Source organism: Lonchura striata, chromosome 6 (assembly GCF_046129695.1).
Source record: "Lonchura striata isolate bLonStr1 chromosome 6, bLonStr1.mat, whole genome shotgun sequence".
In the NCBI taxonomy this organism is placed as follows: Eukaryota; Metazoa; Chordata; class Aves; order Passeriformes; family Estrildidae; genus Lonchura; species Lonchura striata.
Genome location: NC_134608.1, coordinates 28116996 through 28130854, shown reverse-complemented (window position 1 = coordinate 28130854; position 13859 = coordinate 28116996). Strand labels below are relative to the sequence as shown.

At 34.4% G+C, this 13859-nt stretch overlaps 2 long non-coding RNA genes across 4 annotated transcripts in view; one reads left to right on the top strand and one right to left on the bottom strand.

The window, feature by feature from the left end:
* LOC116183733 (uncharacterized) overlaps positions 1 to 13859 on the bottom strand; it is a 186131-nt gene that overhangs the window by 59880 nt on the left and 112392 nt on the right. For all 3 annotated transcript variants that reach the window (XR_013340159.1, XR_013340161.1, XR_004148416.2), the window contains exons 4-7: positions 12678 to 12837; positions 8570 to 8824; positions 5662 to 5899; positions 4672 to 4760 (exon numbers count right to left, since the gene is read on the bottom strand). This is a non-coding gene — a long non-coding RNA (uncharacterized LOC116183733). The remainder of the gene's footprint in view (positions 1 to 4671; positions 4761 to 5661; positions 5900 to 8569; positions 8825 to 12677; positions 12838 to 13859) is intronic.
* LOC110475291 (uncharacterized) overlaps positions 1 to 13859 on the top strand; it is an 89547-nt gene that overhangs the window by 45283 nt on the left and 30405 nt on the right. The gene's annotated exons all lie outside the window — the stretch shown is intronic.

The following is a 13859-nucleotide window of genomic DNA, read 5'->3' as shown; positions in this document are numbered from 1 at the left end:
TACAGGGATAATAAAACATACAAATAACGCAACTCCACACTTCTATTACATACAGTGCCAACACCCCTTCTGTCCTGCCCACCCCTCTTTAATAGCCGGCAACCATCTGGCAGGGCACTCCAGTCACAGGACTCATCCCACCAGGTTTCACTTATGTCAAATCTCTGGGAGTGGCCCAAAGGTTCCAGTTCCTCTTGTTTGTTCCTCATGCTGCAGGCATTAGTGTAAAACATTTCAGGTGTGGTACTTTGTAGCCAACACCTGGTGAAGCAGATTGAAGGATCCCATTAGTGCTCATTTCCTCCAGTTTTGGCATCCCATCATACATCACTGGAGAGCCTGGTTTTGTCTTTTTCCCCTTCTACTCTTTAGCAATACAACATAAAATGATAAGTAAATACCCAGAATTTATGCATTATGCATTTCCAGTCATAGATACTTGCAGATTTCCACAAAGAAATTTAATATAAAAGGAGAATAAACTAGTGGGCATTTGCCTAGATTTCTTTATGTTCTAGACTGGTCCATAGATGCTCTGACTGATCAGTGCTGCAGATTATGCAGATGTAAATGATGTCTGAGAGGCTTAGGATGTTTCACACTCATGGTGAAACCTATGCTACATCACACATTCTTACAAATTTGTCAGTGGAACTAGTGAGATCACTAACTCTTGCCATAAAGAAAATAATCAGCAAGAAATCGCCTAATTTTCAGTTTATTAGTAAAGTTTTCTAAATCTATTTAGATAATTTAGATACTTCATGCTGTGCATATTAAACCAAGGTAAAACATGAGTTGGAGGTCAAAAAAGGTAATGCAAAGGAAATTCTTCCACAATAATGAGAGGCTGTGAGTGTCTTTAGTTACGTATCAGCACAGTCTAATGAAGACCACTCCATTTACATTAATGGACCTACACCAGCTCATACAAGTGAACTTGTGTCATGCTACTATTTTTCTCCTTGTAATGACAGTCATCTATGTCTCTTTTGTTTGTTCATACAGTTGCTTTTTTAAGAATAAGGGACAAATGCACAACAGACTTGATACCTTTCCTCAGGATACAGGTGCCTTATATAATGTGTGCTAAAAGGCAATATCTGTTTGCAATTGTAGAGAGTGCAAAGAAAAGAAAAGCCACAAAATCCCAGAATATTCTAAGTTGGAAGCAACCCACAAAGATCTATGTACAAATTACAAAAATAATGCTGAGGTCAAGTGTCAGAGTTATTACTGGCACCTGTTTACATTCTCAAGTCATAAGAATGAAAGTCAGTAATAATATGATTTAATACCTTTAATAATAATATCTTGAGCATGCCAGCTCTTCTCCTGGTCTTCTTAAAACATATCACATTTCAAGTATATTGGTTCAGAATCTCATTCACTGTTGGAGTGAGCATGCTCTTCTTCCAGGGGCTAGAAACTAGTCCTCATATTTCGCATAAATCTCAAAGTGAGAACTGAGTATTTAAATTTCTCTATTTCTTTAGTGAGCTGCTACTCAAAAGTACAAAATTAGAGAGGAACAGAACTTCAATGATATTTCCTCTGCTTTAACTTTGTTGACTCTCAACTTGTTTGTGCTTCACTGCTTCAATAAAGGGCAAACTGAAGTACCACTACATGCATGTGCACATGCATGTGTGCACACCTACGGACATTTTCACCATTTATTTCAAGAATGTACATTTCTCTCAGGCTAAATCATAAGCAGGATGTGCCTTGCCTTCTCAATTTAAGGGATATAATGAAAGAGCTTTTAGGATAATGAACTGTCCTGTACCAGAAAATAGGGTCCATTCTTTTAGATGCATTACCTTCCACACCAGTACCTAATGAACAAAATTGTTTGAGTGGATGGAAGTCCAATTGTAAGGATAAGAGATCTTTTTATGTGTATACTTGGAAAAGAAATACTCCATTATGGATTTTTAATCACTCTGTGATCATATGACTATAATGCATCCCTGGAATAGTAGTCTAGGGATGCATTTTAGTTTAAAAGTTCCATCCAAAATGCTGTGCAAATGGCCTTTTTTTCTCTCAGTATTAAATTCCTCTTTGTCTGATTGGAAATAAATAGCACAGAACTCTCAATAACTGGTTTGATTTCTAAGCTTTTTATCATATAAGCTATAATAAATTATTCCTTGTGACATAAAGCACATCATATATTTCCTGTGAAGCTGCTGGAAAATGTAAATGCACCATTACTTCAGCCACATTCTCTTTGCAAATCAAACACTGCACCTGATAGTTTGTAAGTTTCTTCAGAGTTACAAAAATGTCACAGTTATATTAAAAGCTGCCTAAAACTTGTGAACTTGAAGTTATAGTAACCAAAAAATATAGATTTCAATTAAAAATGCAATTTTTAATGAAATGTTATTTTGTTCAGAGAGAAAACCTAAGGTTATGAATTAAAATTTAATAGGTTCATTCCAGTATTTACATAATGAACGACTTTGATGTTGTTCAGACATGCTCAACAAAGTGTGCCTGCTGTGTTCAATTCCATCTCAAATATGCAATAAATTAAAAAATGCAGTCTGCTATTGTGACTGCAGTCCTTGGTTTGACCTGGAGATCCCTCTAAAACATCAGCAGCATTATCAATAACACCATTTTTACCTTTGATCATATAAAAGCATACCACTGGAAGTTTCTTTCTGAGATTTTTGGAAGGCTATAGCCATCTGAAATGCCAATCTCCCCTATGGGAAAAGGAGCAGTTTGTTTGTTGAATGGACTCTTTTCCCAAACTGCATGTTGTTGAAATATTCTCAACTAGTGCAAGAATAAAAGACCATTCTGTGACCTTCAGCAATTAGGTCTTTGAAGTCATACCTGAGGTAGAAATTCCAGCAGAATCATTATTGGGAACAAAAATGGCAATAAAATAAATATATGAAACAAAGTTTCCAGATTAAATACTCTTCAGATTAGTTTCAAAACTAAATTATAGCTTTTAATTTATCATTTTCTTCACTCATAATTTTGTCCTGAAGCGTACTTGCTTGGCCAACTGTCAGATAATTTATGTGTATCCAATGTCTCTGAGAAGGAATATTTTAACGATGTTTTTCCTCTGGAGGACCAGAAAGTTATTGCTATGAAGCAATATTTTCCATTTGGCTATTAAGAGTTAAAACTAGTTCTTAATATGTGCACACCTCACATTGCAGTTTTATCCCAAGAAAACATGGTTATACAGAAGTATCAAACTGTGACATTGAAAGTGTGCAAATCTATCAAACAAGTTCAAAGTATTTTCAGAAAGTAAAAAAAAAAAAAAAAAGAGCAATGAAAGATTAGCAGACAATTATGTTTGCTATTTTAGTCCTATTAGTAACACTTCCATTAAGAAAGAAATTTGGGGTTGGATTGCAGGGTATTTTTTCCATCTCCCTTTCCTAAGGGAAAGCATTTATGTTTTGAAAAAACATAAAAAAATTTTCTATTAAAAACCACATGTAAAGCAAAAATATGTTCTTTTACAGTTTCCAACTAACACTCAGAATATTTTAAGAAACCTAGAAAATTTCTGAAAAAATTTCTGTGATAAAATATAATCTCAAATCTATTGTTCTGATAACAAGTTTTCCAAATGGATGTAAGTTATAATTTAGCTAGTTTTATTTCTATTAAAGATTTTTTGAGTTCAACGAGGGCAATAACAAAAATGGCATCTGTTTACAAATCCTGCAAAAAAACTTAGAGTTCTTGGCTCTACAAACTCTGAATATAAACTTACAGAAATTAATAGTTTGATTGAAGCCTTTCATTTTTTCAAAGCGCAACTATTGGAAAGCAGTAGTTTTCTAACCACTAGCATGAAAATTTTATGTTATCTATTAATTTTATAGAATTGTGAGGATACATAATCCTTCCTATTGCTACTTTTTAAAGTAATTGTCTTAAGTTTCTATCTTGCTTTTCACCAAATTGTCAGTTTTAAGATATGGATTAGTCAATGCTTGTTTCAAGTAGTTCTTCTTTTGGTTATTTTAAAACTGGAGACACTTCTTTTCCACCCTCATTTAAAACATTTTCTCATCACATCAGCACATTCTCTGAATATATCTTTAGATGTGTCAACTCAGGGCAGTGACAGACATTTCCACAACTGTCTAATGAGGGTAGATATAAGGCTTGTCTACATATGGAAGTGAAAAGATTAAGCTACTTTGAAGTAAAGCAACTCGTTTTTCATGGGTGCCTCCAGACTTCAGTGCAATTTAGTTTTTACATATTGACTTCACACCTTGACAGTCTTCATGCAGTCCTGATCTCAAGCAAGACTAACCATAACATGTTAAACTATTATTCTGAGAACACTGGCACTTTACAGAACCCTTTTCCAGAGAGATTTGTGTCTCAGTGGTGCTCCTGTATGGATTTTTTGATACAGATTCATTTACCTATTACATTCATATCCTCATGAGAACATTACTAAGCACCTTTTTCTATTTAGACATTTATTCTCCCAAAACATATAGAAAATCACTATATTTTCAGATACTTGATATATTTGTCTGAAACTGTGCAAAAGGCTAAAATTAAAGATAAGGTGTAGACACAAGTCCATACATATATATATATATATAAAAGCAACATGCTAGATTACTCTCCTAACAAAGCAGACTGAAAATGAAAAAAACCCACCTCAGAACTGTATGATGGAGTAACACAAGGCTCCTTTCTTTTGTCTCCTGGACTTACTGTACAACCAGACTTTTAATTAATTTACATCTCTGTAAAAATGCAAAAATATTTCCTTCATCCAAATCTTGTTATGTCCCTAATACTTAGTAATTAAACTTTTTAGAACATGGATTATTTTTCACAGCAAAAATCAGAGTTTAGATCCCCACAATTTCAACAACAGTAAATATTTATTATATATAAGAAAAGTCACATTTTGTAATCCCCTAAAATAAAATAAAACCTAAAATTTCTACTATAGGAGTATTTAACTAAAAAAAAAAGAAACAAAAAAACAAGCAAACAAAAAACCTCCACAAGCAAGCAAGGAAAATAACACATGGTGTGGGAATAATACATGCACAGAACTTGATCTTGAACAATTATTTCTATTTAGAGCTTCATAAATCACTGACATGTGGGAAAGCATTTAATTCTTTGCCTGCCCAGCCCCTAAATGTGAAGAAATAATAGAGATGGCATGGATTTTAGCTGAAATTAGCTATGCACCTGTTTCTATGAAGTGTAAAAGTCTATCATTTCTGGAAATTATCAGAAACAGGATCCAGCAAAAGACATTTCCTATTTTTGTGCTGTGTAGATTGGATTTTTAGGTTGCTTGGAGAAAGTTTTCTGTCAGACCATATCCAGGCAAGATCTAAGAACAGAACTTAATCATTAGGAAGAAGAAAAACTGTATAGAAATATAGGCTTTAAGGATCACTGAAAAATGAAATGGTGAGTTTATTATTACATTCTAAATCCTCATCATTTTCATGTGTGGAGACAGTAGCCATCATCAACAGCAGAAGCTATACCTCTTGTGGATGAAATAAGGAGGTAATTAACTATATCAAACTGAGACCGTTACTTTTTATAGAATGGTTGGAATTGGGTAAAGTGGGGACAAGAAAGGGTGCAAATGTTCTTGCAGAATTTATTTATACTTACAGGAGGAGGGCAGTATCCTAGAGAGCAAGCACTTCCCAGTGATGGAGAGTATATGTTTTGTGTGCTGACTCACAAACGTGAACTAGGTTTGAGTCAGGTTACAAATTTTTCATTCAGCAGTAATTGAAGATCTGAAGCTAAGACATTGATAGAAGCAAATTTCTGTTGATTAATTGTTTCCAGGCTTGGTAATATAGCACTTTGGAAGGATTGAAGTGTTTCCTTTTTTCCACAAGTTCTAAATAGAGGACAAAAATGCATTATATATCCTGACAACAGTAAACTCTGTATCTAAATGGCAAGATACTTTCACTCTGCCCTGCTTCCTCTATTGCTATGTCCCCCAGCTTAAAATCAGAGGTTTATTGGTATACAGTATCAAATTTAGACATAGTCTCATTTCATCCCACTTCTCTGCAAATTCTTTCAAAGCAACTTCATAATAACACTAATAAAAATCTTTAAAATCAAAATGCAGGCTTTGCTGGAATATGAACATTTGAAATTACCTGAAACAGTATATCTTTGTTGCTTTGTTTTCCAGACAAAAATTTAGATGTGTCAAAAAGCTACTGTCTAAAAGTCACTAATGTGTATATTGTCTCTACAGTTAAGTAAAAATAATTTTGAGAAAAACAGCCTGTATTTTCAATCATCCGCTTTCTATGGATATATTACTCTAGTTAAAAAATATGGTTAATAGTGGAAATTAAATGTTCCATTATTATACAGTGATAGAGCCTACTTTTGTTGCCTTTCGTGGGCTTTGATCATTAAAGTAATGACCACAATTACTTTTTGCCCAGAAGGGAAATATTTTTCTCAGTGCTGTGCTGCAACTGCAACTTTTACAGTCTCTGGGGGTACAGCTTATATATTGGATAAAGTTAGCCATAGAGGGTATGGCTAGGTCTATGGTTTTCTCTGTGTCAAGTGTTATTGGCATAATGTCTATCAAAAAAAAATTAAATTCCTGAAGAATTAAATAACAACATTATAGGAGTCTACCTTGCCCTTTCCTCACAGTATCTCATGATACTCTCATGTCAATCAAGTTCAGAGCTGGGTTAGTGGTACCATTTATTACCAACTCTAAAAAAGAAGTTCAAGGCAAACTGCTGTTTTGATTCTCTCAGCAGGGAGCAACACTTTTAATAGGCGTGTGCATCTGCTGCACATAGAATGGAAATATCCTTGGCTAGCTGCGCGCGCGCCCATCTGTCAGGATGGCGCGCTGCCTGCTGCCAGGTCGCTCACATCACTGCCACATGGCATAAATGCCAGCAGAGGGACAACTTATTTGGCCAGCCTGCTTGTCAGTAAAAGTGAACAGAGCTTCTGCAGGACATCATTACAAATGCTTTGATAGCAACTGTTCAAACTAGGTGTCCTCTTAATATATTTTCATATTGTAGCACCTAGCCCTCAAATATTACCACAAGTGTCTTTCACACATGTAGCAGTATGTCCCATGATGAAGATTAGCCTAATTTAAGTATACAATGAAACATTTCCACTCTCCTTTTAGCATAAAATACTTGCAAAAATAGTAAATATTTTTATGGTAATTCCATACCAACAACCAGTACCTAGTGGTATAGATATTAAGTTAAGCCTTCCACTCTGAAGCTTATTTACTGCCTTCTGACTCTGAGGATTTCTCTATCTTGACGTTTTCCAAATTACAGTTTCCTTTTCTGAATAGCAAAAGCAGCTATTTTGCTTTATTTCCCAAAATAGCAACATTCCTCTTTGATCACTTATTATTGAGAAATGCTTTTTTCTGAGAATAAATGCAGATGATCTCATTGTGTATTTCATTTGCTAGATTAATAAAAAGACCCTTTGCTAACAAACTTTCAGATTCTCTTATGGCCTCACTTTCAAATAAAGTAGATGCAACATCAAATTTTCCATTTTCAGGAAATGATTTATAGAATAGAATTATTTTATTTATAATTTATTTTTGCAACTTATTTTTTTATTGCCTAAATTATTTCTGATACTTACTCAAAAAATTCTGAGGAAGAGTGTCTGAGGAAGCATACAGCTCCAACTAAAGATGAGGTATATATTATTAAAAGTTGAAAATGGCAAAAATTAATTATTTATGTAGGCAAGAATCTTTTTCTTGAGTTTTGGTATAAAGTAATGTGCACAAGGTCAAAATCATCACTTAAGTTGAAAAATATGTTGCTTAAAACAAACTCACAGAGTTTCTCAGAACCATTATCTCATTATTCATCATAATAAGTATAAGGAAATATACCCAGAACTAATACTGCACTGCCCACTGGACTAAGGTCCAAAGGTAAGGACCTATCTTAGTAAGGTAATATAATATTTTTATCAGTATTATGTGCATTTTTATATTACTTCTCCATAATTGTGGTTTGGTTTATAGTCCCTCATCTGTTTAAAAAGAAATAATTAAATGACAAAATAAATTCAGCACCAGAGAGCACATATCTGCATTATTAGAGTCTTAAATATACAAATAAGTAATCTCATCAGATTGCATACAATACAGAGGGAAGTAGACTAATAGATCAAATAGGGTAAATGATTCTTGAATTTAGAGGAAAACAAGAGGATTAAAAGTAGCCTGTATAGATCTTTGTGATACCAGAAGCTGAGAAGTGGAGCATAAGGGCTGGGTTCTTCACTTATGTGCTGCGTGGCTCATACTGCCTAGCTGTAGGCACACAGTTTGTGGTACCTGGGAGTGGGGCTGAGCCCCATCCCCAGTGGGCACAGCTGTGAGCAGCAGGTGAGCAGCACTGACAGCAATGAGCCATGGAGGGCCCGGGCACTGCCCAACCTCCCAAGGGAGCAGAGGGCACACAGGGGCAGTGCATCAGCATGAGGGGATAAAAGGCTGGGCTGAAGAACAAGGGCAGACACTCACAGTCTTCTGAAGTGAGATGATGTTGCTCTGTGTGGGCAGATGCTTGAAGCCTTCTGATGTGGTCTGGTGTTACTCTATATAGGTGAACGCTTAAAGCCTTCTGAAATTGTATAGTGATCATCTGTGGCCATCTGTGACACAGTGTTATGTGCTGTGGAGGTTAGTCCATGGGCAGTGTCTTCTCTGTCAAGGGTGCAGGATTTCGGCTTATTGAAGACCCTCCCTGGAGTGCTGTGCCCAGCTCTGAAGCTCTCACTGCAAGAGAAAGATGGATCTGTTGGAGCAGCTCCAGACAAGGGACACAAAAATTATTAGAGAGCTGGAACACCTCTCCTATGAAAAAAAAAAAAGCTGAACCTAAGTGACCCATCATATCCTCTCTCTGCCTGGGGAGAAGAAGGCTTCAGGCAGACCAGTATAAAGGCAGCTTATAGGGAAGATGGAGAGAGACTCTGTGCTAAGGTTTGTAGTGACAGAACAAGAGGTAATTGTTTTAAACTGAAAGCAGGCACTTTTATGTCAGATCCAAGAAAGAATTTTTTTACAACGAGGATGTTGAGACACTGGGACAAGTGGCCCAGAGAATTTTCTCAACTATTTACCTCTGTAAAGGCTCAGATTTGTGCTCTTTGTAGCCGCAGTGCTATCTGCTTTAGTTCTGCTGAATATGAATTGTCATTTGCAAAACTATTTGTACTAAACAAGAATAGTATAAGTATTGTAGTAAATGTTTAGAAAATAATTTAATACCTTAGATCCCCATGATAATGAAACGTTTGGATATACAATATAAAGTGAAGTGTAATAATATGCAAACAAACTACATAATGCAAACTTAGAATAATATTTAGTTTACAATGTACAAACATTCCATAAACTGAAGTCTTCTCACTGGGATTTTTTGATAGAAGTTATTTCTTGATGAAAGATTTGTTTGGGTTTTTTGTTTTGGTTTGTTTTGGGGTTTTTTTCAATAATTGCTTTCTTCCTGTTTAAAAATCAATAGAAATCAAACATGTAAACCTGTTTCTCTAGAAAGACATTGAAAGTTGAATCGTATTCCAGAACACTGTTGTGTTAACAATGCTAATATTCTGTATTTTAGATATCTAATCAAACCTTGCTGTTGGGTCAAGATCTGTAATCCAGATTCCCAGCAATGGATAAATTATATCATGGTGCATAGCACACCATACAAAAGACAAACCTAGTTGTGGAGGGGTGACTCCAACAGGGAAGTGGTTGTATAGTGGAACAGACAAAAAATTACCATGAAACCACAGCCACTCTTGAAGTACAATATTATTTTTATCAGGAAGGTTTTCTAGATTTCAGACAGCACTTTATAAAAAAAAAAAATTTGAACTTTTGTATAGAAATTGTATTTGAAAATTGGAATAGGATATTTTTAGACACTTTTCTCACAGGCATACCCTTTTTCTACTGCTCACATAAATGTTTTTTAATGAGAATGAATTTTTTTCTTAATATTTGTGAATGTATTTACTTCTAACAGTAGACAGATAAGAAGCAATAGGAAATTTCACTAATCACAGTAAATTTCAGTATGACAAGAAATGTAACTTCTCAGATGCCTATGATGAGTTAAACAGAAATTTAATCTAAAACACGTGCTTAGCAGGATTGTATGCTCTTATATTCTACTGTAAGATGTGTTAGCATTTGATTTGATTTTAAGGACACATTTCATTAATGGCAAATAAATTTATAGAGGAAATTGCCAAAGATAAAATACAAAGCTTTCTTATAATTAAAAATAAAAATTTCAATTACATCACTGGTGCATATGAAAAATTAACAAAATATGTTTTTCTAATACTGAAGTGATATAAATATAATGGCAATAAATTAATTTATAAACTTCTGTGGTTTTCCATTTGTTTCATAGGAAAGCTATTTCTTCAGGCTTCTGTGTTATAACAGAGGTTGTAAAAACTGATTATCAGTTACATACACAAAGTTAGTGAGTACACTTGAATAGCACAAATAGGTGCATACATGACAGTACTAGAAAAAGAGCTTGAAAATCAAGACAAAATCAAATCCTGCCAGCTGTAGAAAATTAAAATGCTCCAACTAGGAGAATTTTACTAAACTTTACTAAAACTTTCATTCTTTTGTGCTTTTTACAGTGGGAGTAACATAGTAATGAAGGTTTTCAAATTCACCTTTGTAATTTAATTCCACTCAAAGATGAGAGAGAATTTTTGTGGCTAAAAGTCATAAACCACAAAGCCAAGATTTTGTACAGGTATAGATAGTTTAGGGTTTTTTAGTTTTTAGGGATTTTTTTACCTAAACCCATAAAGTATAGATAGAAATATATTGTTATAAGGTAGCATAAGTCCATATAATTTTTATTTTATCTGCATATATATTTTAGAGTCAGGCTGTCAGTATTCTCTCATTAAATTTGAGCACTGTAGAATACAACAAGACCCTTACCTATAAAGTATCGTAGATAAGGTATTACATAGATAAGATATTATTGCTGAGTGCTTGTTTTACTCAGCAGTTTCACCTGTATGAAAAACAGGTGAAAACTGTAAACTAAGGATGGTTTGTCTCTCTGTACCATGTATTTCTTGCCCAGAAAGAATTGTCTCCTCAAAGAATCAAAATCTCATGTGGTAGTTTTGGAACAGGAAAAACTATACATATTTAAATAGGGACTAGGAATCAATTAGAAGCAGAAGAGTAACACAGCAATTTTTGAAGTTCCAGAAAGTCAATGAATGGACATTTCTGTAAAAAACAAAAACCAGAGCAAAGTTATGTCAAAGAAAGGGTGTCATTTCCAGCCATCAAGCCAAGATGACCAGAAGAAAATGAATTATTATTTAGCATTGTACCCATTTTCCTTTTATTCTATAGCAATATTTTGAAAATATATATTAGAATTGGATTTTAAAAGATAGGAGCTGTTAAAATATTGCTGGATTTCACTTTAAAAAATATTTGTCAATTTATTTTGTATAGAATATTTCCATTAAAAATAATTAACCCTTGTTACAATTGAAAATCTTTTCATTTTGCTATGAGACTTTCCCACAACCATCTTATCTAGTGAGTTATTCTATTGATTAATCTTAAAAAATCATAATTTCTGGAGAAAAAAAATTAAAATACAGGTTGTGCTTATAATTTCAACCAGTTGTCACATACAATCCAGAAATAGAATATTACAAAAGAAGTAAAAACCAAAGACTAGCTCTGGTCATGAGGGCTTTCTTAATGGGATAACTAATACTAACCAGTATGACTAAAAGTGGTGTGACTTAGACAAGGTCAGAATCAAAAACTAATGAAATTTTGTCTAATTGTGCTGAAAGAGAATTCTTACTTAAGCACCCTAGGTAATGTAAGTGCCACACTAACCCATGGCAATGTCTATCTGGTTGTGCACGTTCACTATTGCCCATCAGGGAGATTTCATTTCCTTCACAGGAGGCCATTCCAGTCAGAGTTACCATCCTCACCTCCATTTCAGACAGCTTTCTTCTACTTGCTGTATAGATTGCTGATTAGCATGGCAGCCTACAGTGATTTCAGAGTCATGCTCACTTAGATCTATGCCAAATTACCTCTGAACATGCTTTCGTAACATAGACTGAAAATAAAGACTGAGCTCAGAGAAGCATGAGCTAGCACCTTGGTGAAACTATGGATTAAAACCAATTTCATTGTGAAGAAATCATCAGTGATAAAAGGAAGTTTCAAATGTGAACAGGGAGAACGAAGTCAGCTGCAGAATGAAATACACAGATTGAAAATGGATGGTGAAAATTGCCAATGTATATCAGAATTTACAGGCGGCAAGGGTTTTTTTCAGCCTCGATTAGAACTTCAGTCTATCTTCAGCACTGTGACAACATTACTACTATGCAAAATTAGCTCAGAAAAGACAAAATACTACTGTTAGGTAATGGAAGAAACTGATTTATGAGATGTGAATAAAAAAATATAATCCTATAATTTTGCTAAGTGATGACCTACATATTGTAGGTGGATACAGGCACAGAGGAAGGAAAGGAATTATTTCAAGAATCACAACAGACCATAACTGCCTAAAGAAGTAATAGCTTACCTTGAGAAAAAGATAATTTTAGATGTATATTAGAAAATATTTTCTGATCCATTAGACTCTAATACAATCTTCTGAGGAAAATGCTGAAATCCTGGTTAGGAAATTTAGCAATTATATGGAAAAGAGTAACAGGCATATGCTAAGAAGAACAGTAGAGAACCTGCAAGAAATTGAAAACAGTTCTATCAGGTCATCTAATTCACCTTAATTTCTATGAAAATTAATGTTTGCTCTTTTACCTTGGTTTAAATTTTGCTCATCCAGTCATGAAACCTTTTAAATCTCTGGACTCTAAAAATGTCTTTCATTCAGGCAGCAGTGCCTCAAAGCTATTCACGCTAATTAGCCAAGGTCATTTAAATACATTTTTCATGAAGCACCTTAAACTCAGTGTGCCATTTTATATATTTATCAAATTGCTAATCAATATGCTATACCACAGTTACCACTGGGCCTCGAGTTACACAGAATGCTGCACGAATTTAAATTGTGCAAGATGCTTTCTGCATAAATGAAATTAAAGTGTATGCATTGATCATTATTCACAGCAGAAAAGAAATGGCCTAAATATATTCACATCAGAAACCTGTATTTTAAGTAAATCTTAACTGTATTGTTGGCTTCTTTTTTCATATGTTTTTTAACAAGCCTTGTATTACACTAGCTTCGATTTCACTTTCTTTCTCCAGCATATTACCTCCACTGTATTGGTAAAGTAATTTATTCCATCCTCTGTGGAGACCCTGGATCTCATTTGCCAGCATATTTATCTTTCCTGCCACTGCACTGTCATTCATCTGCAATCTCCACAGAATACCAGACCTGTGCAGAATTTCAATTAGGATTGATTCAACTAAATCCAGGCCACAGAATTGAGGCTGACAGGGTGACCCCCTGAGAATTTAATATGTTGAATTCTAAAAAAAAAAAAAAAACAAAACAGAAATACTGCAAAACAGAAAATAGCTCAAGTTTAACACCCTAATTCATTAACTCCTCTATACACTCAGTTCAATCTGTCTCACAATAGGTTTTTACAGACTATTGTTTACAGTAGTTTCGACTACCACAGGAAAGACATAAAAATCTCTACTCTTCCTCTGAGGTCTAATCAACTTAAACTCAGACAGCTTGTAATGAACAGGGGAATTATTTCCACAGAGGCTGAGCTACCTTAAGCTT